The sequence below is a fragment of the Crocodylus siamensis genome, chromosome 8 (assembly GCF_052110815.1).
Source record: "Crocodylus siamensis isolate JL-2025a chromosome 8, ASM5211081v1, whole genome shotgun sequence".
NCBI classification, from domain to species: Eukaryota; Metazoa; Chordata; order Crocodylia; family Crocodylidae; genus Crocodylus; species Crocodylus siamensis.
The window spans coordinates 47326358-47353595 of NC_143402.1; the positions used below are offsets into that span (position 1 = coordinate 47326358).

General features: G+C 50.0%; 1 long non-coding RNA gene across 1 annotated transcript; it reads right to left on the bottom strand.

Moving 5' to 3' along the window:
• On the bottom strand, window positions 1-10031 carry LOC149858429 (uncharacterized). The gene is made up of 3 exons (XR_016443719.1): window positions 9944-10031; window positions 8626-8669; window positions 1-318 (listed from the first exon to the last, which is right to left on the bottom strand). It is a non-coding gene; the product is annotated as an uncharacterized LOC149858429 (long non-coding RNA).
• Between the last annotated feature and the right edge of the window lie 17207 nt (window positions 10032-27238).

The window sequence follows — 27238 nt, forward strand, 5'->3', positions numbered from 1 at the left end:
TTAGATCTCAAGGGACCTTGGTCCTTTCTGCTTCCAGTTTTCATGTTTCTGAACTGAAACAATTCCACTGTTTCTAATGAATCTACCAACTAAGTAGCTGCTATTAGGTACTAGGATGCACTGCTTACTTCTCCCTACTCCACTACAACGTGCTCCACGACAACAGTATAACTCTTGTCATATAGGTAGGGTGAGGGTTGCATATCTGGCCTGTGGCTCTGTTCTTGTCTCCATGTTTTCCTGGCTTGTGTTGAAATTCATATAAATAGACTGTATATTCAGAGAACTTCCCATGTTACATTCTTCAGGATCCTGGACCTAGAGTAAAAAGCAAAGCAAAGCAAAGATTTCAGTTCACATGGGTAGTCTGGAGTACCTTGTGCCCTGTGTATGAAGCAAAAGGGAATAGTGGGCTTTTGTTTGATTTTGAGACTTTAAGGCTAGGGACAGACATTCAAAAAGCAGGAGCCTGAATTGATTCAATCTTTGGAGGGTAGTCTAATCTGCAAATATTGAACTGATCTGTAAGTGCACAGACATTCACATTTAATTTTGGAAATGCAGGCACATGCCTGCAGTAGCTCAAGCTAGAAGCCTGGGGGTGCTAGACCAACCATCCCTGGAGGAAAGCTGAGCTGGGGGGGCAGGAGCTAAATATGATTGTGGAGGGGTTTAAACCCCTACCCTGACCTGTAGGGCATAGTCCAGGGCTGGTCAAAATATGGCCTAAAGGGTGGATCTGCCACACCAAGCCATTCTATCTAGCCCATGGGGACCCTAGAAAATTTAACAAATTAATATTTATTTGCTCCCAGCTGTCTGTCAAAGCTGACAGGAACCAGGGGCAGTAGGACCCAGAGGGAGCCCTCAGCAGGCTTGCAGGCTTGAATAGCCCAGGCCCACCCACCCCCAGCCAGTTCCCTGCTTTTCTGACCAAGCCCTGCTCCAGCACCACCTGACTATGGCTCCCAGCTGCATCACTGGACTGCGGAACATGGGAGTGCACTGGTACAGGGGGGAGGGGTGTGTATGTGTGTATGCAGGCTCAGGGGCAGCCTGTGTGTATGGAGGCTTGGGGGCAAAGTGTGTGTGTATGCAATCTTGGGGGTGGAGTCTGTGTGTGTGTGTGTGTGTGTGTACTAGCTTGGGGGTGGAGTGTATGTATGTGCAGGCTCAGGGGCAGAGTATGTGTGTGTATGTGCAGGCTTGGGGGCAGAGTGTGTGTGTGTGCGCGCGCAGACATGGAGGCAGCATGCATGTGTGTATATACAGGCACAGGGCAGAGTGTGTGTGTTCATAGGGTGAGTCCCACATGTACATTAGATTAGATGCAGGGGTAGCAGTGAACATAGTCTTCCTGGACTTTCGGAAGGCCTTCGACACTGTGTCTCACCCTGTTCTCATTAAGAAACCGGGGGACTGTGGTGTCAACACCCACACAGTCAATTGGCTCACCAACTGGCTGGAGGGCTGCACACAGAGAGTGATGGTGGATGGGTCATTTTCAACCTGGAGGGACGTGGGGAGTGGGGTCCCCCAGGGCTTGGTCCTCGTGCCCGCACTGTTCAACATCTTCATCAGTGACTTGGACGAGGGGGTAAAAAGCACCCTGTTCAAATTTGCTGATGACACTAAGATGTGGGGGGATGTGGGCATGCTAGAAGGGAGGAATAGGCTACAATCAGACCTAGACGGGTTACAAGGGTAGGCAGATGAGAATAGGATGGGATTCAACACTGACAAGGGCAAAGTGATGCACCTGGGGAGGAGCAACCGGTACCATACCTACAGGCTGGGAACTTCCTTCTTGTCAGTGCACAGGCGGAAAAGGATCTTGGAGTCATCATTGACTCCAAGATGAACATGGGCCGGCAGTGTGGGGAGACAGTCAGTAAGGCCAACCGTACCTTGTCATGCATCTACAGATGCATCTCAAGCAGGTCCAGGGAGGTGATCCTCCCCCTCTTTGCGGCACTGGTTAGGCCGCAGTTGGAGTACTGCATCCAGTTCTGGGAGCTGCACTTCAGGAGGGATGTGGACAACATGGAGAGGGTCCAGAGGAGGGCCACTCACATGATCAGGGGGCAGCAGGGCAGGCCCTACGAGGAGAGCCTACGGGACCTGATCCTGTTCAGCCTCCACAAGAGAAGGCTGAGGGGGGATCTAGTGGCCTGTTACAAACTAGTCAGGGGGGATCAGCAGGCACTGGGGAAGTCCCTGTTCCCCTGAGCACTGCTAGGAGTGACCAGGAATAACGGTCACAAGCTGGCAGAGGGTAGATTCAGACTAGATATCAGGAAGCGCTACTTCACGGTCAGGGCGGCTAGGATCTGGAACCAACTTCCAAGAGAAGTGGTGCTGGCTCCTACCCTGGGGGTCTCTAAGAAGAGGTTAGGTGAACACCTTGCTGGGGTCGTTTGACTCCAGTACTCTTTCCTGCCATGGCAGGGGGTCAGACTAGATGATCTACTCAGATCTCTTCCGACTGTAGAAACTATGAAACTATAAAACTATGTACACCTCACCATACGCATGTACCCACACCCCCTTCACACTGCCATACACAAACCCCAGCCACCCTCACCCCACACACAGACCCTAACAGATCCTGTACCTACCCACATCCCACATATCCACACATACCTCCATGTTTCCTCCCTCCACATATCCACAAACCCACAGCCCCCCACAAACCTATACCCACCCTCACAATATACAAGCGTAAGATTTCATTTTAAGCTATTGTACAATCACCTCTATGTATACTACACAAATGCATGTAAATCAAGCCAAAAATATTTTTTGAAATCAAATTAATGAATGTTGTAGATGTTTGCTTTTTAGAATATAAATTGGTATTTTTCTGGTTCTGAGATGGCAAAACTCCTTGCTGAAGGGAGTACTTCTAGGGGCAAGGGGAGGGACTTGTGGTGACAAAAGCAAGAGGTTAGGAGACACTTCCAGTCACAAGATGGTGACCAGAGGGTAGGGCACCTGTGAATGGCTGGGGCTACCCATGTGGCCCTCAAAAGCTTGCCAAAACTCAGTGAGCAACCCTTTGCTCAAAATAATTTCCTGCCCCAGCATAGGCAGTGGAAGGGGGAGCTAACAGGGCTTAGCCCTCCCAAATGGCTGCAGTAGGGGTGGGGAGGGAGTGGGGCTGGAGCTAGGGGAGGGGAAGGTGTTGCACAGCCAGTGGGGCGCAGGACTGAGCTGCAAGTGATTCATCTGGGGGGGCCATGGCTCCTGCTGCTATGTGTACCCCAGAAGGCATGGGGGGGTGTGCCCCTTGGATTTGTGTAGGGCAGGGTAGGCTGCCGGTGCAGGCTGGGACTGGGGCCAGGGTTGTGCTGGGCTCTTCCTGGGAATGACTCAGAGTGGGGCAGGGTGGGTGCGGGGTTTCAGGGGTTCTGTCCCCTCTGGCCCAGTGGCACAGCTGAGGCTGGTCCCACTCCGGCCCCTGGCTCCAAGCCCCCCTTTGCTTGAGTGGTGCAGGGCCAGGGCCACTGCGGGGTGCAGAAATGTTGGTGCGGGGGGTGCAGGCATCAGGAATGATCCCAGGTGTGGAAGAAGGGGCTCCACAGGCACAGTGGGCCCCACCCCCAATCCTGATCCTGGGCCTGGCTCGGCTCTGCTCCCTCCTGATCTCTGCCTGGTCCCAGCCCCACTTCCTCCTCCCACCCCACAGTTCTTTCCCCTTGCTCCACCCTTTCCCCTGCAGACTTTCCCACTGGGGGTGGCGGGGTGCGTGTGCAAGTGCACACACGCTCAGCCCCTCCCAATTTTTTTTCTTTCTCCGCCTATACTGTAGGTGTGGGACAAACTGGGGTTAGAACTGCTTACTCTTATGCTTTATGCTTTTACAAGAATGTACCAAAGAAGCACCTGCAACTTGTTTTCCCACTTTGTTGCGTGAGAAGGCAAACCACAAGCTAACGGCTAGAAAGTCCCAAACTTTGCAACCAATTTTGCAACTATGTAACCCGAAGTACACCTGTGCTAATGGAATTTTCCAATACCTTGTAATCGAGTATATAAGCAATGGAGAATAGGCACTCGGGGTCGGCTTTGGTCTGAGTCTCATGACTCCAGGCCGACCTGCTTGCAAGCAATAAAGGCTTTGTCTCTGTGGCTTGTGGTGTGACTCACCTCTGGGGACCAAATTGGAACTTAGCCTCCCGGAGCTCGAACGGCCCCTTGTGCAACATAGGGACTGCAGCAAGGCTGTGCCTGGACAGGGAGGGGTGGGGTGAAGCAGCTCTTGCCAGGCTTGTCCCTAAGGCCAGACACCAGTCAGGGCAGCACCTCAAGCAAAGGGGGACAGGGGTTGGGGATTAAACTCCTCTGTATCTGAGCATAGGACCCCAGTTGGAGTCTACCCAGATTTTCCCTCTACTCTTGCTCAGGTGGCAGGGGGCCTGGCCAGAGCCACCGGCATGGCCCTTCTATCTGCCAAGGGCTGGGGCCGTACCTGCAGCTAGGGCTGTGAGGTTGTGCCCAGCTGGCCTGGGAGTGCTGCTGAGGGCGGGGGCAGAGGGGCAGCAGATTGTTCCTGACTCCCCATGCCCATGCCGGCTGGAAAAGGCTCTGTGGGGCTGGTCTGTAGAGGCAGGGCCCTTCCCAACTCACTGGAGCTGCATGACAGTCCAGCCTGGCAGCACAGGCAGGGGCTGGCTGGTGAGTGGGCTTCCCAGGCCAGGTCAGAGGCATCAGTGGGCCCCAAGTCTGGCAGCCATCATCACACCCCCTGGGCTGTGCAGCACCTGGGGCTGCAGGTACACAGTCAGCTGCAGGCTGGGTGGGCTGGGGGTGCTGTTCTGCCTGCCTCACCTCCTGCTGCCACTGCTGTGGCTGCACTGCACTGCACTGCTCAGGGGGGCAGGAGGGAGCAGAAAGTTTCAGCTCCCCAGCTTCTACCCAGTATGTGGATCTTGGGCACCAGCTCCTGGGTGCTTGGGAAGGTGGAAGGTGCCTGGGTGGAACATGTCCTGAGGCTGCAGCTGGAGCTCCATGTGCTGGGCAGAAGCCACTGGGCCCAGCAGGGCTGTTTTTTCTTCCCTCATCTGCAACTGTGGCTCCTGCTGCAGTACATAGAACTGCCTGGGGCAGCGGAAGCTTCCTTCAGCCTGGCTGCTTCAACCTGAGCTGAGCTGAAGTGGCCAGGCTGAAGGAAGCTCCCCTCACCCCGAGTGATGCTGCGTGGTGCTGCAAGAACTGGTGCTGCAGTTGCAGGTAAGGGGAGAAAAGCAGCCCTGCTGGTACCAGTGGCTTCTGCCCAGTGCATGGAGCTCCGGCTGCAGCCCCCAGACACCCTCCTCCTTCCCAGGCATCCAGGAGCTGCAGCCCAAGCTCCACATGCTGGGCAGAAGCCACAGGGCTGAAGCTTTCTGCCTCCCCACCCAGCGCGGTGTGCCATGGCTGCGGCAGTGGTAGCTGGAGTTGGGTGGGACAGAACAGCCCCAGCCAGCACCAACCAGCCTGCAGCTGGCTGTTCACCTGCAGCCCAGGGTCTGCACAGCACAGAGGGCCAGGTGGTGGTTGCCGGGCTCTAGGCCCATCAGTGCCTCTGAGCTGGTCTAGGAAGCGCACTCCCAAGCCAGCCCCTGCCCACTCCCAAGCCAGGGCTTCACAGGCCAGCCCTGCAGGGCCCTTCCTAGCTGGCTGGGGCTCTGTGACAGCCCCTCTGGCTTGGGCATGGGAAGCAATGCAGCTCCCATGGCCCCAGCCTAGGTTGCAGCCCACTGGGAAGGGACCAACCCCGGTGGCCCAGACCAGGCTGGCTCCTCTGCTTCCACCCTCAGCAGCACTCACAGGCCAGCTGGCCTCAGCTCTGCAGCTCCAGCTGCTGGTGAGGGAGGTGGATGGCAGGCACCATGCCAGCCAGCTCTGGCCATGCTCCCTCCCCTGCTGCTGGAATGGGGAGTGGGAGAATGAGTGACAGGGGCCGTGGTGCCCCAGTAGGGGAGGGGGGGAATAAACCCCTTCCCTATTCCCTTTGCCTCAGGGTACCATGTGTCTGGCCACTCCCCCGCCCCTGCTTGGGCAAGAGAAGAGAGGGGAAGGGCCAGCTCTGCTCTCTGAAGCAGAAAGCACAGCCCCACCCCGGGCTGCAAAGCATCTGGGATTTGGGGGGATTCTGATTTAACTTATACCAGGAAGAGGGCTGGAACAGAAGCTGCATAAACTGGTTTGACCCAAACCAGACTTATCTTAAACCACTTTTGGCCATTTAAAACTGGTTTATATGCACTAAATATATGTTCTGTTACAGGTTTAAACCAGTTTCTGATCACTTAAAACAGTTTATGTGTAACTTCTGTCCCTAGTCTAAATGCAATGATTTGTATGGTGCTGGGCTACCTAAATAATTACTTCATTGCTTCAGTGATGGGATGCTAGAGTGTATCTGTAGATGGATAAATATCTGGAGGGATGGAACTCAGCCATGTAGAGCTTGGGGATCACTTAAGATTAGGAAGCAGATAAAGAACAGGGAGAGGTAGGTAGAAGAGCCAGAGTTTGATCTATAGATCCTTTATTCCAATGATGGGCTGAGAGAACGAGAGGAACATCACAGGCTTAACAAGTAGGAGAGGTTCAGGATAGTTTATGTTTTCTAAAAATGAGCTAAAATGTCCTCCACAACAAACAAGAAGCTTGTTCTCACAAAGAGTGACGCTAATCACATAGTGTGTGGGAAAGAACAAGGGGCTTTGAACAAGACAGAACACAGAGTGAGCCCTGCTAAAGTTGCAAGAAAAACCACACTGACCTTTAGCAGGGAGGAGAGTCTAGCTCTGAAAAGTAGGTCTCTGCTAAGGAGCATGCTCATGAGGAAGTGAGAGAGCAGGGTAAATGTGCAGTAGGGAAAGGGGGAACTGCACAGAATCAAAGTGCAAATGTGGTCTCACACTTTCCTTCCTCATTTCTCTTTTCATTTTATTATGTGAATTTTTCATTTCCTTTTTTTTCCAGCCTTTGCTTCTCTTTGAACTTGCTCCTGTTACACCTTAAGGAAGCAGAGGTTCAGGTTTGGGTTTAGTGCAGTGGGTTTGGTGAGGCATTCATCTTAGGCAAGTTCTACATCACTTTGGTCCCTGAGTCTGAGAGAAATTGAAATTTGGTCAACCCCACCACCACAACATCCGTAACTTCAGCGTATACACAGCAGGGTGATGAGAAAGAGCAAGATCCTGCCCTCTCTTCTTTTAGCTCTTATGTCATCAGTCTTTAGGAAGTGCCATGAGGTTTGGTCCTCAGTCCAGCAGCACCCAACACTTAATATCTGAGCTATATGGCTAGGGACAGAAGTTACCCAGTTAACAAACAAACCAGTTAAAGTGATCAGAAACTGTTTTAAACCTATCACAGAATAGAAGTTCAGCGCATATAAACCAGTTTCAAAATGGCTGAAAATGGTTTAAGATAAACCTGGTTGAATATAGCATCAGACTTAACTGATTAGGGTCAAACCGGTTTTTTAAACTTCTGTCCCAGGCCCCTTCCTGGTTCAAGTTGAATCACAGTCCCCCAGCATCCCAGCATTTTTCAGCTATGGGCTGGGCTGTGCTTTCTGCTCCGGAGAGCAGGGTTGGCCCTGCCCCTCTGCACCCTAGCTGGAGCAGTGAGGGCTGGGTCACTGGCTTCCCCAGGCAAACCCCAGCTGAAGTCTGGGGCCAGGGAGGGGGGTTAAACTTCCCTTCCCCTGAGTACAGAGCTGCCCTGCCCTGCTTATTTAGGCTGGCTGTGACTGTGGAGTACAAATCCCAGAGGCACCTGGAAGCAAGAAGAGGAAGTGATGAGCACCCTGCAGAGTCTTGCTGGTATAATTCTGAACTATAAATCCTATGGACTTGGGGTGGAGAGGAGCAGCAGAAAGAGGAAGCAAACACACAGCCCGTGCTAGCTGTGCACCAAAGAGCCATGCTCTGGCACCCCCTGGCTTCTGACTAGGGCACAGCGGGCACGTTACTGCATTCCCTGAATCAAAAGTGAACGTCTGTTCATTTGCTTATTGGTTCAATCTGTAGCTTAGACTAAACTCCAAAGACTTAATCAATTCAGTCTTGGGCTTTTTGACTGTCTGTACTTAGCCTAAATAAACCTCATTTAACTGAGGCCCAGAACTAGTAGTACTCACTAGTAGTTCACCATTCTAGCAATCACCAACCAGTGTCCATATGTGAATGCATTGTTCTACAGTCAGGATATCTTCTGGGAGGAACAGGTTTCTATTGAAGCATTGTTTACTCTGAATAGTTTAACTGAAGTCATAATTTGTCCTGCAACACTTTTTACTGATGAGGATGCACATGATGAAAAGAACCCCAAACTTCACTCCACACCCTATGAGAGCTAGCAGGCCAATGCTTAGAAAAGTCATCACTTTTCTTGTGAACTAAATTAATTTTGGTCTAGAAATGGAGACAGTGAATGCTGAACCTCTGGACTCCATTATCAAAGTCATTTGTCCCTCACCACAATCACTTATTAAAGTTTGAACCACAAAAATAAAATCCTTGCATGTAGCTACTCTTCAAAAAGGAGCAGAACTTCTTTTTTTGTCTTGTCAGAAGCTGCAGGTTTATATTTTACCCAGATCTATTATGCCCATCTTTTTCTTACCTGCTCCTGCCTTACAGTTCGGTTTTCCTGGAGCTGAACTGCACCTGCAAAAGTCACTTTAATAGGTAAATTGGATAGACAAACAAAGTACTAAGCACACAGTGCATAAGGCAGGTAATTTTCTCTATTTTCTTGAAACTTATGAAAGCAAGAAAAGTATGATTCAAGTTCCAAGTTTTCATAACTATTCTGGGACCAAAAGGCAAAAATGTTGCCTAAAAGCAAGGTTAAAGAGGTAAGCCAGAAGAAAAAATTTAGCCATGTGGACAGAGAACAGCTCAGACATTAGAACTGGTATGGAATTAATGTAAGGACTTTGGCCAGGCATCAGGGGTGATCTCTATGTTGTATGTCTGAATGATATCAAATGAGGATTTATGAAAAAAATGGGTACACATGTCCTCTCACATCAGGTAACTCAGAAATAAGACCATGGAAGTCTGTGGAGTTTAGAGATGACTGAAATTCTCTTGTGAAAAATGGTTTTTTGGGGTTTTTTTTGGTTTTTGTCTTGTTTTTTGGTATTTCCAAAACATTTAGTTTTCAAGACATAACAGAAAATGTCATCATTGTTTTTGATTAAAAATGTATTTTCAGTCAGCAAAAAAATGCCAATGCCCATTCACGCACATTTTTAATAGCACAGTATTTTTGGAAAAAGCTAGTGAAAGTTTTCCAAAAAGGAAAAAAGGCTCCATTTTGAATCCTCCATTTTGAATCCTTTAAAGTAAGAAATAGCTTGTGAAATTTCACAGCTGTTTTTCCAAACTAGTTTGTAGCCATTTTTTCATCAGCTCCAATGGAGTCAGAAACCAGTGCAAGTGAACGCAGAATGCGGTGCCAAGAGGTCACTCAAATTGTGATATACACGAAGAAAGGAAAGAGTGAAGCACTGAAATTTAGGTAAGGATGAAAGCAGCAAGAGATATCTAAGAGTCAATGGAAAGACAATGGGCCTTGGAATATAAATAGTCTGGATCTATCCTGTTCTAAATTTGCCAATACAGCTTTGAGTATACTTTTTAACCATCTTTAAAAAACCCAAAGGGGTCATCTCTAGCACATCCCAGGAGGGACTCCCTGGCGCATGCCTTGCTCACCCATACCAAACCCAAAAATACAACTGTGACATCTCTCTAAGGGCATCCACAGTGGTTACTCTCAAGAATGCTTGAAACAGAGATCTTGAGAGTGGCAGCCCCTGGAGAAGGAAGCAGAACCATGTTACTGGGGATTGAATGGGAGACAGGATGTGCTTGAAAGAATCTCTCCTTCAGAACAGACACACCCTCAAGTGCAAATGTAACTAATTACTCACCCCTGTAACTCTTGTAGCAGAACAGCAGTAGCACTAGAAAAAGCAAACCCACGCTGCCTCCGACAATGATGCCTATCTGGTAGCTAGGAAGAACAGCTGTGTCTTCTGAAGAGATATTGGATTCTAAGAAATACAAACAACCATGTACTATGTCATGTACCAAGAGGGAGACAGATTTTTAAAAAGAAGCATGTCATTTTTCATAGGGGACACCATCAGTTGCAGTCCATCCTGTTCAACAATAGGGTCAGTACTAGTCAACAAATAAATCTCATTCAAAGTCAAGTGAAACCAAATGATCTTTGCCCTAAAGCTGCAAACAAGCTTTACAAACCTGTAAAGAATAGCTTCTAGTGCTGTAATTTAGAAAGGTCCCTAAAGATACCCATCCCCGTTTACATGATACAAAGAGGATAATTTTATCATTGAGCATTAGGTATGAGAGTTCCACACAGAGGGAAAGCAATAATGTGGTTTTATTCCTCATGATCCCTGGTTGTACAATATGTATCAGCTGTGTAGTTGAAAGAATCTTCTGGGGAAGAGGATGCAGTAAATCAGGTGGCATGTTCCCTGCAAGATCTAATGCAATTTATGACATAACATGCAAGTGTACATAGAATAGGTGTGCAAACATGATTCACAATATAAACCCAGAGGTTTCAAGTAGGAATCCATAACATTAAAACATTCTGACCTGCTGTTATCTCTGTTTTTTGCAAGAGAAAAATTGCAAAAATGAATGAAAACTAAGAGCTGGCATCTTCATGGGATGGCTCGGGTCTAAAAAGGTTCAGAACCACTGTGCTGGGGGAGGCATTCAAAGTAGTTTGGGGCAATTTATACACAGTAACTCCAAGCACAGATACAGTTCTTCAGTGTTTGCCTGGTGTAATATCTGGATCTCAGTCATTAGAGAGATCTTTCCTGCTTTTGTCCTGGGCTCATTCTGTACCACAGGCTGAGAGAGCGTGATGTAGTTCAATAGCTTAGGCACAGGTGTTTAAACATACATTACATTAATCCATTGTAATAATGCATTTCATTCTCAAGGCCCATAGACTCAACCAGTAACAGTCAAGTGTCTTTTCTACTCCATTGTTATTTAATTAGAGAGACAAGCAGGAAAGTAATTTTACAAAATGAAAGCTTCCTTAGCTAACAACTCTGAGTCCTCTAACAAATAATGTCATCTGTGTTTTTCTTTTGAACTGTTGGCTTTTCTGGGCAGACCGCATCTGTGCAAACCTTGTACAACAGCAAACATCCTGAGTGCTCATGAAGCAGTAATAGTCAAAAGTGCCAATACAGTCAAAAGTGCCAATACAGATCAATTGTACAGAGTGGACATGTCTGAACTTTACTGCACTTAGGCTAATTTAATGTGCAGTAAAGTGTCACCATCTACATGTATGCTACAAATAGTCTGGGGTAGATTAATTTACTCTAGAACAGGGCAGTCCCATCAAACACAGGTACTTTTCTGTGCCACAGTAAATTACTGCACTTAAATGTATATGTAAATGGATTAGTTTACTCCAGCTCAAATTGTATCTCATTCAATTCAATCACATTAATTGCATGTGTACATGTGTCCAGTATCTGTAAAGTAAAATGAACTCCTTGTACTGTACTGCTAACTCTACTCTTATAGTTCTAGAATGTGTAGCCAGCAATTAAAAAAAAAGCCTGCTAATAACCAGGCTACGAAAATACGTAGGGGAGACCAAACAACAACTGTGCACCAGAATGAACGCACACCAGAACTCTATCAAATACAAGAATACTCAATTACCTGTGTGGGCAGTTTTCTCACAAGAAAACTACTCTCTCTCCAATCTCTCAGTTCTAATCCTCAAAGGGAGCTTACAAAACACGTCCCAGAGATAAGCCTATGAACTCCACTCCATCAACTTCCTGAATACTAAAAATCATGGACTAAATATTATATTATAACCTGCCTGACATTTGACTCCCCAGGTACCTCTCCACTATTCAGCCCCCTTCTCTCCCCTCCACCCAGCCTGTCTCTCACCCGTTGACTCCTCAATTTACATCTTCACTGACTCCCTGTCTTGTATGCAGCCCAGCCCAGCCTCTGGCTTCATTACTTTTCATTCCATCCAGGAAAAGCACACACCAACTGCAGAAACTTCCTCAGCCTGACAAATGGTTTTTGAACCTGAAAGCTTGCTTAAAATGTTTTTTTCCCAACTATTTAAGTTGGTCTAATAAAAGATACCAGATTCACCCAAAGAACCTTGTCTGACTATGCCCTTTGACCAACATGGCTGCAACCTACACCCCTGCTAATAACCAGGGCTTTTTCCTCAATTACTATGGACATTTACCCTAGATAGTCCCAAATTTCATGTAAGTCTCAAGAGTGTCTTATTAAATCTATTTAGACTAGACAACATATTTGACAGTGAAGAGTCATAAATCATTATGTCCAAGGGTCACGACATAGCTAGGTTTATAGCAATTATTGTAATTGTCCTTTTTTATTTCAAGACTGCTGAGCCAAGAAATAGGAAGCCATCTTAGACACATTAGTGTGATCTCTAGAAAAATACAAGTTGGCCAGGTTCTAGACAGCTACAAAAATGGGTTGACTCCTTTTATCCAGATTCATTCTTATCAACCAGCATATCCATTTTAATGCTAGCTAATTAGTAATCAGTGTAGATCTCCAGAAAAAAAACTCCAAGAAGAAACTACAATAGTTGGAATGAAATACAATAATAGAATATAAGACAACATGAATTGTAGAGATAAATTAATTGTTAACCCATGGAAAAAGATCGATCCTGCAGGTAATAATAATAATAGAAGAAGCAATGGAGGAAGAGGGCAGAAGGAGCTGTTGCTTTTGAAAATTCACGTGTATCAGCCTGTTATCTCATCTGGGTTGTGATAATGCTTTGCTTTTGTCAAACTATGAAACTATAATCTCTCATAGGGAAAAATATTCCAGTTCTAAATTACTGCATGTAGATGGCACCGTTGAGGGTTCCATCTTTTCCTAGGTTATGGATATTGTAACTGACTTTTTCATAGCTTCATAGTTGGTAGGGTCGGAAGGGACCCAAGCAGATCATCAAGTCTGACCCCCTGCCATGGCAGGAAACAGTACTGGGGTCAAATGACCCCAGCAAGATGATTGTCAAGCCTTGTCTTAAAGACCCCCAGGGTAGGAGCCAGCACCACTTCCCTTGGAAGTTGGTTCCAGATCCTAGCAGCCCTGACCGTGAAGTAGCGCTTCCTGATGTCTATTCTGAATTTACCTTCTGCCAGCTTGTGACCGTTATTCCTGGTCTCACCTGGCAGTGCTTGGGGGAACAGGGACTCCCCCAATGCCTGCTGGTCCTCTCTGACTAGTTCGTAACAGGCCACTAGATCCCCCTCAGCCTTCTCTTATGGAGGCTGAACAGGTTCAGGTCCTGTAGCCTGTCCTCATAGGGCCTGTCCTGCTGTCCCCTGATCATGCGAGTGGCCCTCCTCTGGACCCTCTCCATGTTGTTCACATCCCTGCTGAAGTGCGGCACCCAGAACTGGATGCAGTACTCCCGCTGCGGCCTGACCAGTGTCGCATAGAGGGGAAGGATCACCTCCTTGGACCTGCTTGAGATGCATCTGTGGATGCATGACAAGGTGCGGTTGGCCTTCCTGACTGCATTCCCACACTGCCGGCCCATGTTCATTTTGGCGTCAATGATGACTCCAAGATCCTTTTCTGCCTCTGCACTGACAAGAAGGGAGTTCCCCAGCCTGTAGGTATGCTGCTGGTTCTCCCTCCCCAGGAGCAGCACCTTGTACTTGTCAGTGTTGAATTCCATCCTATTCTCATCTGCCCATACCTGTAACCTGTCTAGGTCCTATTGTAGTCTATTCTTTCCTTCTAGCGTGCCCACATCCCCCCACATCTTAGTGTCATCATCAAATTTGAACAGGGTGCTTTTTATCCCCTCGTCCAAGTCACTGATGAAGATGTTGAACAGTGCGGGCACGAGGACTGAGCCCTGCGGGACCCCACATCCCTCCAGGTCGAAAATGACCCATCCACTACCACTCTCTCGGTCCGGCCCTCCAGCCAGTTGGCGACCCATTTGACCGTGTGGGTGTTGACACCACAGTCCCCCAGTTTCTTAATGAGAACGGGGTGAGAGACAGTGTCGAAGGCCTTCCGAAAGTCCAGAAAGACTATGTCCACTGCTACCCCTGCGTCTACGGATTTGGTGACCTGGTCATAGAAGGCAACCAGATTGGTCTGACAGGACCTGCCTCTAATGAACCCGTGTTGGTTGCCCCTAAGCATAATCTCCCTTGTTGGCCCCTCATGGACATGTGCCAGAATAATTCTCTCAAAAAGCTTACCCAGGATCAAGGTAAGACTAACTGGCCTACGGTTCCCTGGGTCCTCCTTCCTCCCTTTTTTGAAGATGGGAACTACATTGGCCCTCTTCTAGTCCTCTGGCACCACACCAGAGCACCACAAGTGCTCGTAAAACCATGCCAGGGGTCCCTTAATGATCTCAGCTAATTCCCTCAGCACTCTGGGGTGGAGATCGTCTGGACCAGCTGATTTAAATACATCCAGTCTCTCCAGAAGTTCCCTGACTAGATCCTCACTGACCCTTGGCCTAGGTGCACCTCCCCTGGGGCCTGAGGGGGACCCAGTGGGGGGGGCTGATATGGTCCCTGCTCAGGAAAATGGAGGCAAAGAAGTAGGTTAGCTTTGTCATCTGGTGTGACGACCAAATTTCCTAGTGTGTCTTGCAGGGGCCCCATGTTAGCCAGTACCTTCTTTTTGCCCCCTATGTATTTAAAAAAGGACTTCTTGTTGTCCTTGATCTGGGAAGCTAGTCCCAGTTCCATCTCTGCCTTGGCCTTCCTGACCACCCCCCTGCATCCCCGAGCAACCGCAGGATAATCTTCCGTGGTGATGGCCCCTCCCTTCCATTGGGTATACGCCTCCCTTTTAGCTAGAAGACATTCCCGAATACTTTTGGTGAGCCATGGGGGCTTTTGTGCCCTCCTGCTCCCTTTGATCTGTGTTGGGATTACCTCCCTTTAGGCTTGGAGGATCGTCTCCTTAAGGAGCGACCACTCTTCTTGGACACCTGGCTCCCCTCCCCCCGGGACCTCAATGCTTCCCTGACTATTCTCCTTAGCTCATTGAAGTCCACCCTCCTGAAATCTAGGGCTGCTGCCTTGCTGCAGCCTGGACTTTTGTTACCTGGACTTCCGTTATCCAGGTGAGGAACTGATACAGTTAATGTAACATTTCTGGATTGCTTCCCTCCCATGAAGATGACACTATACACTCCACTGTCATTGAGCTGCAGGCTCTGAAGGAGCAGAGAGGCATTTTCAAGGAATACTGTAACCCGGTCTTGATATGTGGGATGTACAAAGTATTTTCCAGAGCAGCTGGTGGGAATCCCCTTAGTATTGAGAGAGCAGACAGTCAATGTGCAGGTAGCAAGTACATGAGGAATATTAATGAATTTCCAGCTAAATGGCAGAGGGGTGTGAAATGGGATCTGGAGTCTGTAGGTGACTGGCAGGAGGACAGATTCACCAATTGTTCCATTGATTGCATCCTGATGAAGTTCAATGCAAACAGGTTGTGAGAAACCTGCAATAGAGGTGGACCAGTAAATCATTTGTACTTGAGCAGTGAGAATTTGCAACTCATATATGTTTATAAAATAATACAATGATAATCCTTTACCTCTGGAAGGAAAACAGCGAAGTAACACCTTTTGTCATTTAAATTCTTCAGCAATTACAATGATTCAAATTACAACAAAACTGGGTCCAGTGAGGTAAAGAGTAATTTCATATTCCCTGTGCTTTGTCCATGCCCCTTTATAGGACAATAGTAAAGCTGCATGTGCCCTAGCCTCCTGAGGAGCATCCCCTAGACAGTCCATTCTGAACCCACCTGCACATAGGAAGAGCCAACAGAATTAGAAAATCTTAGAAACTAAGACAAGCCCCAGGTCCTCAGCGCACTCCTCTTTGTCAGACTGTGTGTATTAAAATGTGCAGTCAATCATATCTAGGAACAGACTTTAATGTTGGTAGGCTAAATCTTGTTCTCCATGCAAAGGCTACATACACAGAACTCTTCCCAGGAGTTGTAGGCCCCTTTTCCAAGGCAGCTGGAGCTGTGGCATAGATACTACGATGGGGCTCTAGTAGCTCCTAGAAGTGGTTTGTTTCCTAAGCAAGAATAAATGTACAGTGGAGTCGCATAGCAAATATTTTACTCTAACTCCATCATGCAAAAGAAAAAAAGAAAGAAAGACAAAACCAAAACTACACATACATTCTGTATAGCGTCTTCCAGGCTAAGACTCAGAGGCGAGCTCTAGCACTGGTTAAGTACTATCGTTGATATATGCCTGATTTCAGCATTCAGACAGAGTTAAATATTGGTACAAACCTACAGCGATAGAAGCACTAGGGGCCATTAGATGAAAAGCTGAAGTATATTATAACAGTGCCTGTAATTCATGTTTTATATTATTTTACAGTAACGTATTTGAAACTTTATGCACACAGATTAAATAAGTCACCACATAACAGTCCCTGAGCACTATTTTTCCCATTTTGCAAATATTGAGTGCACTGCTTGATGTACAGCAGGTCAATGGCAGAGCTGTGGTTAGTGTTAGCACATTGGTTGCTCCCAGTTTCCAAATCTACATCCTTTCTATCTTTGCACATAACCTACACTTACTGATTTTCATTATGCAAAAGGGACTACATTTTTTTACCCCCATCTTTCACCTACTCAACTTACCAAGCAACAGAAAGATTGGACAGAAACTCCAGCAACTCCTATGCAACTTCATGTTTCTCCAGACTTGAACTGTAGTATTTATGAGGGAGAAAATTGGCTCACTGCTGATATCTGCAATATCTTCTAACTCCAGGAAGGAAGTGATTGTTTGTCAGGTCATTCACGCCTCCGTCTTTCAACTGTGCAAGAACTGAACATTTTCTTCTTTGTTGCTGTCACAACTTACCAATGCAAAAAGTTTCCATTAACCAAGCCTCTGGCAAGAATATTAAATATTAGACTTTTTGCAGTCGAATCCAATTGATCTGTTGCTCAAGAAAATACTTGACAACATACTGAGATCAAACTCCTGTAAGTTCCCACCCACATGATTAACTAAATGTATTGCATTATCACAACCATATCCCTAATGCTGAGATCAATCAGAACCCTGTGAAATTATGGTTGCAAAGGAAGATAGTGGGCTCGATTCTTCTATCACTTCTACATTGGTTTCAGTCATATAAATCTACACATATTTCAGTGGAATTACTCCCAGTTTCTTCTTGAAGAAAGGATAAGATCTGATTCTCACTAATGGGATCAAGGCGAGGGGGGACTGAAGTGGCACCTGAGTTTTGGTACAACGACTTACCATGCATTCACATTTGAATAAAGATGAAAAAAAGCTGCACAAATCTAGGTTTCTCTCCATCTCTCTCTACAAGAATATATTACTCAAGGGAGACAGCAGGTCAAATATAACCAGGTTAAGTGGAACTCCACTGAAGCCAACACCAGAGAGAAATTTGGTGATAGGCATTGATTTTAAAAAACACCAGATCATCAGAGGTGTCTTCAGACGTAAGGTTAAAACAATGTCAGTAAAAGAAGATAGTTCAGTGCAAATAAGTGCTAGAATCTAAAAGATATTAAGCCACTGCAGGGCTATATGTGAAAAAAGCACTGAAGTGATGAGTTGCTCTCTGGAGACCCTGAAAGACAAATAAAGTGTGATCATGAGTGTTAGTGTGGAAGGCAAGGGGAGCAAGAAAGCAAGAAACTAGAAAGGTACATACAGGTAATATTCAAATTATTAAGAAACACAGAGAAATGATAACAATCCTTGAAAGTGACAGCTCTTCCTGTTCATGTAACAGATGAGACATTTTATAGCTAGGCAAGCAGTGATAGTTTCAAACAGTTTATGCTTTGGGTGAAGGGCTACCAAAGCTCCCAGTCTTCTCAAGAGGCTCTCCATACAAATAGGGACCCTGAATAAATATTTTAAATATCATTCAAAGGTAGCAGTGTCAAGGCAGCACATATTTTATGTGACAGTCTACATGTTGTCACCTCACTCAGTTTAGCTTTTTTAAGTGTTTGCTATTCATGTAGCTGTACTAACCACAGCAACAATTCAGCTTTGACTTAATTGACTCAAACTCTCTGTACTGGTGATTCTCTCCAGACAACCATGCTGTCTGTAGCAAAATGCTAAGAGCATAGCAAAGGTGTAACCATGCAAGAGTAATGAATGTTCAGCTTCTGTATTTGCCAAAAGGGTGGTTTTGCTTATTTTCTCTAAATAATTTCCCCCTCTTTGAGCTACATGCGAAGAAAAAGAAATTCTATTCACCAAACACACATCAAAAGGTGGAGGTCTTTTCAGTCAGAGGCAGGAAGCAGTTTATATCTCCATTCTCCATTTAAATACCTTAAATACCATAACATCTTGTGCTTACTGTGCAAAGTTTATTGTGCAACACTAAGAACTACCCTGTGGCTGCTCTTGTAAGTATGGACAAAGGAAAGGGGAGGACACACACAGCAACTACGAGTCAAGCAGGGGTGAGCCTAGAACTCAGAAATAAAGCAGTCTTCTTGATTGGTCTGCACAATTCAGAATTTCAGGATTAATTTTTCAAGGTGCTGTAAGACAGGCGAAGGGAAGTGTGTAACAGCTTCTGCCCATTTGAGATAAAAGAAGATGAAGTGTAGGGCCATTTCGTTTTGACTTCCATTTCACTGTTTGGAAGGGACAGTGTTTCGTTTCACTGTGTTGAAGCAGTGTTCCATTTCATTTCCTTGAAACTGTTTTGCTGTTTCCACATGTTTTGCCATTTCGCCCATAGGCTAAAATGGGGAATCACAAAAATACATATAACTTTGTCATTTCTTTCCTGATTCAAATTAAAACAGCAGGGAACATATCCCCTGCTGAGGCCACAAAGCCTGTAAAGTTTCAAGGAGATAGATGCAGGGGTTTCTGGGAAACGGCACTTCAAGCTGTTCAGAGCAAAACATGTCACTTGTAAGTATGAAGGCACAGAGAAAGCTCAGTTCAAACAATGCTTTTTATGCTGTTTTTCCATCCCTCCCCCAGAGCACTAGGATGAAAGGGACCTCAGGGAAGGATCACAGTCACTGGCCAGCTACACAGTCAATATCAGAGCAGTCCTTCCCCACCCTTCCCCCCTCCCTCTCCTTGGTTTCTGTTTAGCTGCAAGCAAGCCCAGCTTTGAAACTCGATTTCAAAACTTTTGAAACATTTCAAGTGCCCTTGTTTCATTTTGAAGCTGTTTCAAAGCCTTTCATTTAATTTGATTTCACTATTTTGAGCTCAAAATGTGTTGAAACAGCTTCGAAATGAAACACCCGTTGAAATTTTGCACAGCCCCAATGAACTGCTTTATGGAATCAGGTGGCTGCACTTGGTACATCTGTCACTTTTAGAGGAAAGGCTAAGGGAGAAGCAGCCTGCAGGTGTGGCAGTGGCCAATTAGAAACTAACCTGACCAAAAGGGGCCAGGCTTGAGGTATATAAATGCAGGTCCTTAGCTGATCAGGGAGGCTAGCTCCAGGAGTCAGAGACAGAGCAGCTCCTGGAATCAGAGCTCCAAGCTGAACAGCTGAAGTAGGGTAGACTAGGTCAGAGCCCAGGAACAGCACAGACCTTGGAAGAGATAGGCCTGGGAACAGCCTAGCGAGGGGCAGAGCCAGAGCCAGTGGGAAGAGCATCAACAGGATCAGAGCCCAGAGATCTGAAGCACCAAGACGGGTCAGCATCAGCAGGGCCAAGGGATCCCAAAGGTCTCAAATGGCCTAGGAGTGGGGTCAGAGCAGAGATTGGCAATTATTTGGGCCCACAGGCCACATAGGGAGTTTTACTAAGATGCTGTGGACTGGGTCAGCATCCCTTCCCCCACCCTCCCCATGTAACACCTCAACAAAACACCCTATGTGGGATGGGGTCCCAGGTGGGCAGGGAGCAGTGTTCAGGAGTAGAATAGGAGGGTGAAGCCAGGATCATGGGGCAGGGTCACGGGGCAGTGATAGGGTAGGGCCAGAGTTGCTCAGTGATCTGCTGTTCACATAGACCTGCAACAGTAGGCAGGGATGTGCAGGGAGTGGATCATGCCTCTGCCCCAGCCCTGGTCCCAGCCCCAGCTCCAGCTCCAGCCACAGCTCCACACTGTCACCGCCCCAAGATCTTGCACCCAGCTCTGGACATAACTTACGTGCTGGTTCAGGCTGTCTTCCCTTTCTCTTTGGCCCTGTGCAATATCTTGCTCTTCCTCTTTCATAAAGACACAAGTGTCCAGAAAACAAAATGTTTCTATGTGCCTTGGATGCAGTTTAATCTAGGTGGTGATATGTCTATGTTTTGAGCATGGGGTGCTAGTTTTTCAGCCACCTGATTGCCAGTTGTTTCAAAGAGAGAAATCATTTTTGGTTTTAGAACACATGGTAATAGTTCAAACCTGTTTATAGAAGGCTAGTTTTTTGGGCTTTCGTATAGGTAGCTAATATAATAAGGGGCTTTGTCTGTAATACTTTTAGCCAACTGCGCATTCACCACCAAGAGGGTGGGCAGTGATTTGCTGCATGGGCCCAAGTTTGTGCCACTGCCAGGGAAGTTTGTGGTGGCAGTGAACATTCTTTGACCACCCGAGCAGTGGGGCTGCCCCATGCCTCTCTGCCTGAGGAAGTGGCGGCTCCCCTCACTGATCTCCGCCTCCTTCCCCAGGCAGTGGAGCTAACCCCACTGGAGGGTGAAGGGGGAGATCATGGTGGCAATGCCCCCCTGCTGCCCAGTCCCGATGTCAGGGAGGGGGAGGCAATGGGCAGGGGTAGGTGGAGAGGAGTGGGGAGGGGAGGAGAGGCAGGTAGATGTGGGCCAGGTGGATGCACACCGGATGGGGGGTGGGGAGGGATGGTGCAGGGCTGGATGTGGAGCCATTGGGAGAGGGAGACATTTTTTTTGCAGGGGGCTGAGCATACACACATCCCCTCCTCCCACTGCAGGAAGGGCTGCAGGGGAAGGTGAAAAGGCTGTTGTGGGGGGAAGGGAGTGAAGCTGGGATTGGGAGGGGGCATAGCAGCACCAGGCCCAGGTTCAGGATCAGGACTGGGGACTGCTGCACCTGTGCAGCCACCCCTTCCCCCGTGTCCAGGGTCATTGTCTGGTGCCAGCAGCCCCTGTGAATTTGCTACCCCCAAGCCCTGCACTGGCCCCTGCCCTGCCCTGCACTGCCCGGGGGGGGGGGGGCCTGGAGCCAGGGAGGGGGGCAGAGCAGGGCCAGCCTTGACTCCACCACCAAGCTGGATGGGATGGAGCCCTGAAACCCTCACACCCACCCCGCCCTACTCTGGGTCATCCTGGGGAAGAGCCTGGTGCAGCCTGGCAGCTCCTCCAGAGCCGGGGGACCAAGGAGGGGATGCAGGTGGCCCCCAATTGTTTCACAGGGCAAGGGCAGGCAGTGAGGCACATGGTGCCACACCACGCTGCTTTCAAAGGCAGCAGCAAGGCATGGAGGCAGGGAGCGGGCAGAGCCCAGTCTGATGCAGCCCGCCCTTGCCATGTGGATACATCAGGGGGCCACGTGTCCCCTGCCTCACCTCCAAGCCCAGGCAGTAAAAAAAGTAGATTGAAAGAAACTTACCTACCTGCTGGGCAAGTTGTGATCCAGGCTGTGGAGGGCATCTCAACGTGTGTGCCCCTTCCCACCTGCTGCAAAAGCCTGCAGCTGGGTGCCTTGCAACCATTCCCACTGCCCTGCGTTTGGGAGGCCTGAGTCCCATTAGTCCCCCTCTTCCACTGCCTATGCACCCAGCTGCAATTCCCTGCCAGACTGGGCATCTGCTGGCCACTGTGCACACACACATGCCTCAATACACATGTGCACCACCCCCATGCATCTGCATCCGCTGCTCAACCTAACCTAGCCCCACCCCCTGACACATGCATGTGTGCCACCCCTGTGTACCAGGACCCACTGCTCAACCCACCCCACACCCATCCCCCAACACACGTGTGTCCTGCCACCCCTGTGCACTTGCATTCAGTGCTCAACCCACCCCCGACACATGCGTGCCACCCTGTGCACCCATAGGCTGATGTGGGCCTGGATCAGCAGGGCTGGCCCAGGGTTTGGTGCTGATCAGGGCCCTGCTTGCCACTCACTCCTCATCAGCAAGGGAGAGAAAGCTGCTGTTTTAAATTTGGTGCCATTTTGTTTCCCTGCTGATGGGCAGCAAGCAGGGGCCATTGGGGCCCCTCAGGAAATCAGGAGGGAATGTGCTACAGCACTCCAACCCTGCCACCCAGAGCAGCCCCTGCCACAGCACTGTGCTCTGTTGCCTTCCCCAGGAGCCCTGTGATGAGGCAGCAGGGCAGAATGCCTCAGCAGGGGTGGCGCTGGGAGCAGGGCTGTGGCCACCCCAACATGTGCCCTAGCCCCAATGTGGCCATCACTCCCAGTGTAGCCACTACCCACTGCACACTCAGAACCCCCACTGGGAACAGGCTGATGCAGTCCCCAGCCTGCAGCAGCAGCCCAACCTGGCCCCATTCACAGATATGGGGGGTATGTGCCCTTTATGCTCCCCACAGGGCGTGCAGAGCATTGGCTCCTCGGCTCCCCATTGTACATCACCTGCCCTTGGCTCCCCCCACACCCCACTCGGGAGTCCCTTTCACCATCCCTGTCCCACTCTCTCCATCACTGTTGGGGCCTCAATTCCTCCCCTCCTCCCCCCACAGACTTACTGCATGGAGGCTGCTCCCCAAGTTGCCTGGCTGTATTCCTGGCCACCTGCATGGTGGCATGTGCAACACTCATTGGTGACATTATCAGCTACAGTAGGCAAAAAAGGCCAATAACATTAATTTTCCTTTTATCTATGCCAATATGATATGTGACCAATATATCAGTGCACCTCCAGACAGGCCACTGCAGCCATCACTGCACCTCCTCTCAGGCCCACAGCCCTGAGGATGGGGCTGGTAGCTGGACAGCAGGCAGCTACCAGGCAACAGGCAGTGCCAGGGCTGTGGATAGGTAGTGGGTGGGTACCAGGTGGCAGGTGGGGTTGAGGCCAGTGACTGGGCAGTGGGTAGCACAAAGGAGGCCACCAGGGCCAGGGTGCTATCAAGCACCTAGAAGACTTCCTCCATTGTCTTGACTGCCTGAGCCACAATGGAGGCCTGTTGGTCCTAGGCAAAAACCATCCTCTCAATGAGGGCAGTGTATCTCTTCTCAAGGTCCAAGTGCCCACTCATGTGCATCCCTCTCTTACTTATATCCCTCTCCCACTCATGTGAGACATCTTCCTTGCGCCAAGCCCATGAATCGCCCACCTGCTCCTCCATGACAGTGACAAGCCGGTTTAGGAGCAAGCCTCTATCTTGTGTCTGCCACTGGCATTCAGAGGGCACCACATCCCCAGTGGCAGCCAGTGCCTCTCCCCCATGAACAGCTGCTGGACCTGTAGAGCAAGGACAGAGAGGCTCTTTGTGAGAGTTCACAACATTTCAAAGATAACATGGACTACACCAAAGAACTGTGTGCTGTCTGGCCTCAGATTGGGGGCTGTAACAGGGTTCCAGACCAAAGCCCTGTTACTTGAGAAATCTTGCAGCTGATAGTGATTATGGCCCAGTGGGTCAACGAGACACCCCACACCTGCAGAGAGCCAATGGGACTCTGCGCCTGGGGATATGAAGAGGACACTCCCTAGGGAAAGTTGCCTTCAGGCACCACAGGACAAGAGAGGAGCTGCGGGGGAGATTGTCCGGGAGAAAGATCCAAGAGGAGGGATCTACAACTCAGGGTCAGCGTGAACCAAGGGATCCCGGAGCTCAGGACTGGCAGGCCCACACACCACCTACCGGGAATCCAGTGCAGTGAAGAGTGGAGCCATGGTGTGGGAAGAAGCCACGGTTTCTGCACTGGGATGTGGAGAGGCAACGTGAAAGCAAAAGAGCGCGGTGGGGGGCGGGTCAGCAGCCCAGACCCCTGAAGAGACCCGGCACAGCATCCAGACCCTGAGGGGAGAGGGACGGTGGGGGCCAAGATCTCGAGACCTGGCCGTGGGTGAACTCCTGAACCCACATGCCGGTACCATGCAGCAAAAGAGGCTGGGTGGTGTCCATAACAAGCTCCTAATGAGGTAACTAGTGGCTGGGAGCCCAGACTTGAGAGAACAAGTTAGGCTCCGGAGCGGTGAGAGACATGCGGGTGAAGCCCACTGTGCCCCCTCTCCCCCGAAACCCCCCAGACACCCCCTCAGCAGCGGCAGAGCCCCCTGCCGACCCCCAGCACAGCCGGAGGTAAGCGGGCTCATGGTGGGAAGGGGTTAACTCCTTGCTTCCTGGGAGGAGGCCGCTGCCTGGTGCCGGGCCGGGTCAAGCCCCCGCCCAGGCCCCTACTTGGCCCAGCCCCCCAGGGAGCCCCGCGAACGGAGCCGCGCGAACAGGCTGTGTAAAGAGGCGCTTGAGTTAGCGCGGAGTTCGCGTGGGAGAGGGCGCGGGAGGGCACGACACCCTGCCTGCGACCCCCCGGAGTAGTCGGCCCCAGCCGTAGCCAGCCTACCAGAGGCATGACACGGATGGGCACGCACTGCACCCCAAGGGTCCCCAAGGGCTCTGCGGCCCCCCCCATCGCGCACCTCAGAGAAGGCCACCCAGATGGAGCCCATGGTTCCGGGCTCCACGCAGACGGAGCCCCTGGCTCTTGGCTGCGGGGGCTGCCTGTCCCTTTTTCAGGCTCTGGGGCCCAGGAGCATGGCCACCTCCCCTTGCGGGGTCAGCTCCCTACTGGGGTCTCTGGCGCGCCAGCTGGAGGAGCTCCAGGCCACAGTCCAGAGACTGCATGCCATCAGGGACTGCGAGCAGGAGATAAACTCCTACTGCCAGGCCCTTCTCCCCCGGGAGCTGCAGGGGAGAGCACCGTCTCCCTCCATGACTAAGGAAGACTCTGGGACCTCCCGCTCTGCCCAGTCAGGGGCATGGACCAAGGTGGTCAAGGGCCCCAAGGCCCACCGCACCAAGGCCCCTCCCTCACTGGAGCTTAGCAACAGGTTCGCACCTCTTGCAGCCCCAGCAGAGCCTGCTCAGTTGCCAGCTCCCGCAGGCAACCCATGCTCAACCACAGCTACTGGCCCCGCTCTCCCCAAGTCAAAGCGTAAGGTGTTTGTTGTGGGAGACTCCATCCTGCGGGGCACTGAGGGGGCAATCTGCCACCCCGACCCCTTAGCCCGGGAAGTCTGCTGCTTCCCAGGGGCCCGCATCCGAGACATTGCAGAGAGGATTTCGCAGCTCCTCCGGCCCACAGACCACTACTCCATGCTCCTTATTCACGTGGGCACCAATGACACGGCTCAGAGCACCCCCAGCCAGGTCATGAGGCGCTACAGGGAGTTGGGAGCAGGGCTTAGGAGTCTGGGAGCTCAGGTGGTGTTTTCGTTGATCCTCCCAGTCTCGGGCTATGGGCTGAGGAGGGAGAGGAGGATCCACGCAGTGAACCAAAGACTGCGGAGCTGGTGTCATCGGGAAGGCTTTGGCTTCCATGACCACAGCCCGCTTTTTGGCGACAGAGGCAGCGAGCTGCTGGGAAGAGATGGCCTCCAGCTCTCTCCCCTGGGGAGGAGGCTCTTCTCAGCCAGGCTGGCTGACCTGCTCCACCGGGCTTTAAACTAAGCCCGCTGGGGGATGGGGGGACTACTGCCACTGCTGGCCCGCTGAGCGACCCTTGCAAAGCCAGCAGACCAAGGCACTTAAGGGAGCCCACCCCTGCCCCAGCCCTGGCACAATCTGTGGGCAAGGCAAGAGCCCCTAAGGGCACACTTGCCTGCCTGTACACTAATGCCAGGAGCCTGGGTAACAAGCAGGAGGAGCTTGTCCTCCTGCTCAGTGCAAAGAATTATGATGTCATTGGGATAATGGAGACCTGGTGGGACTCCACCCATGACTGGACCACGGGTATAGAGGGCTATACCCTGTACAGGAGGGATCGTGCTGACAAAAGGGGCGAGGGTGTAGCTCTCTATGTGAAGGAAAGATACATGTCCCTGCAAGCTGATGTTGGTGACCGGCATGGACAGCTAGAGACCCTCTGGGTAAAAATTCGTGGGAAAAATGGCACAGGGGACACAACGGTGGGAGTCTACTACAGACCTCCCACTCAAAGTCCTGAGCTTGACCAGGAGTTCGCCTGGGAACTGACTGAAGCCGCTTGCTCCAGGACCTTGGTTGTCATGGGTGACTTCAATTACCTGGATATCTCCTGGGAAGATCACTCAGCAAAATCCGAGCGGTCGCAAAGCTTTCTCTCGTGTGTGGATGACCTCTACCTGACTCAAGAAGTCTATGGGCCAACGAGAGGCAAAGCGCTGCTCGACCTGGTACTGGCTACGGGGGATGACCTAATCGGCGACCTAGTGATCGATGGGAAGCTGGGTGACAGCGACCACGAGCTGATCACCTTCACCATCCGCCGTAAAGCTGGCAAGTCAGTCAGCAACGCAGAAGTCCTTGACTTCAGAAAAGCCAACTTTGACAACCTCAAGAGGCTTGTCGGTCAGGCCCTCAGGGACCATGACCCCAGGGAGATGGGAGTTCAAGAAGAGTGGTTGTTTCTCAAGGAAGCGATCCTCAATGCACAAGCTAAATCTATTCCAACATGGAGGAAAGGCAGCAAGATGGCACAGGAGCCCTCCTGGCTCTCTAGGGACCTAGCGGACCTCTTGCGGCTAAAAAGGAAAGCCTACAAAGGATGGAGGACGGGATTCACCTCCAAGGAGAATTATTCTGCGCTGGTCCGGTCCTGCAGGGAGCAAACCAGGAAAGCCAAGGCTGCAACTGAACTCCAACTAGCTTGAAGCATCAAGGACAACAAAAAGTCCTTTTTCAGATATGTGGGGAGCCAGAGGAAAAGCAAGGGCAATGTTGGACCCCTGCTAAACCAGATGGGGCAACTGACAACTGACGTCCAGGAAAAAGCCAACCTATTAAATAGGTACTTTGCATGAATCTTTCATGAGTCCCATGGGGCGCCCAGGCCTCCTATGGGACAGGGAGATCCGGGTGATGGGGATCCCCTACTCTCCATAAATGCTGACCTCGTGAAGGAACACCTTGAGAAGCTGGATACCTTCAAGTCAGCCGGCCCTGACAATCTGCACCCCAGGGTACTCAAGGAGCTGGCGAGCGTCATAGC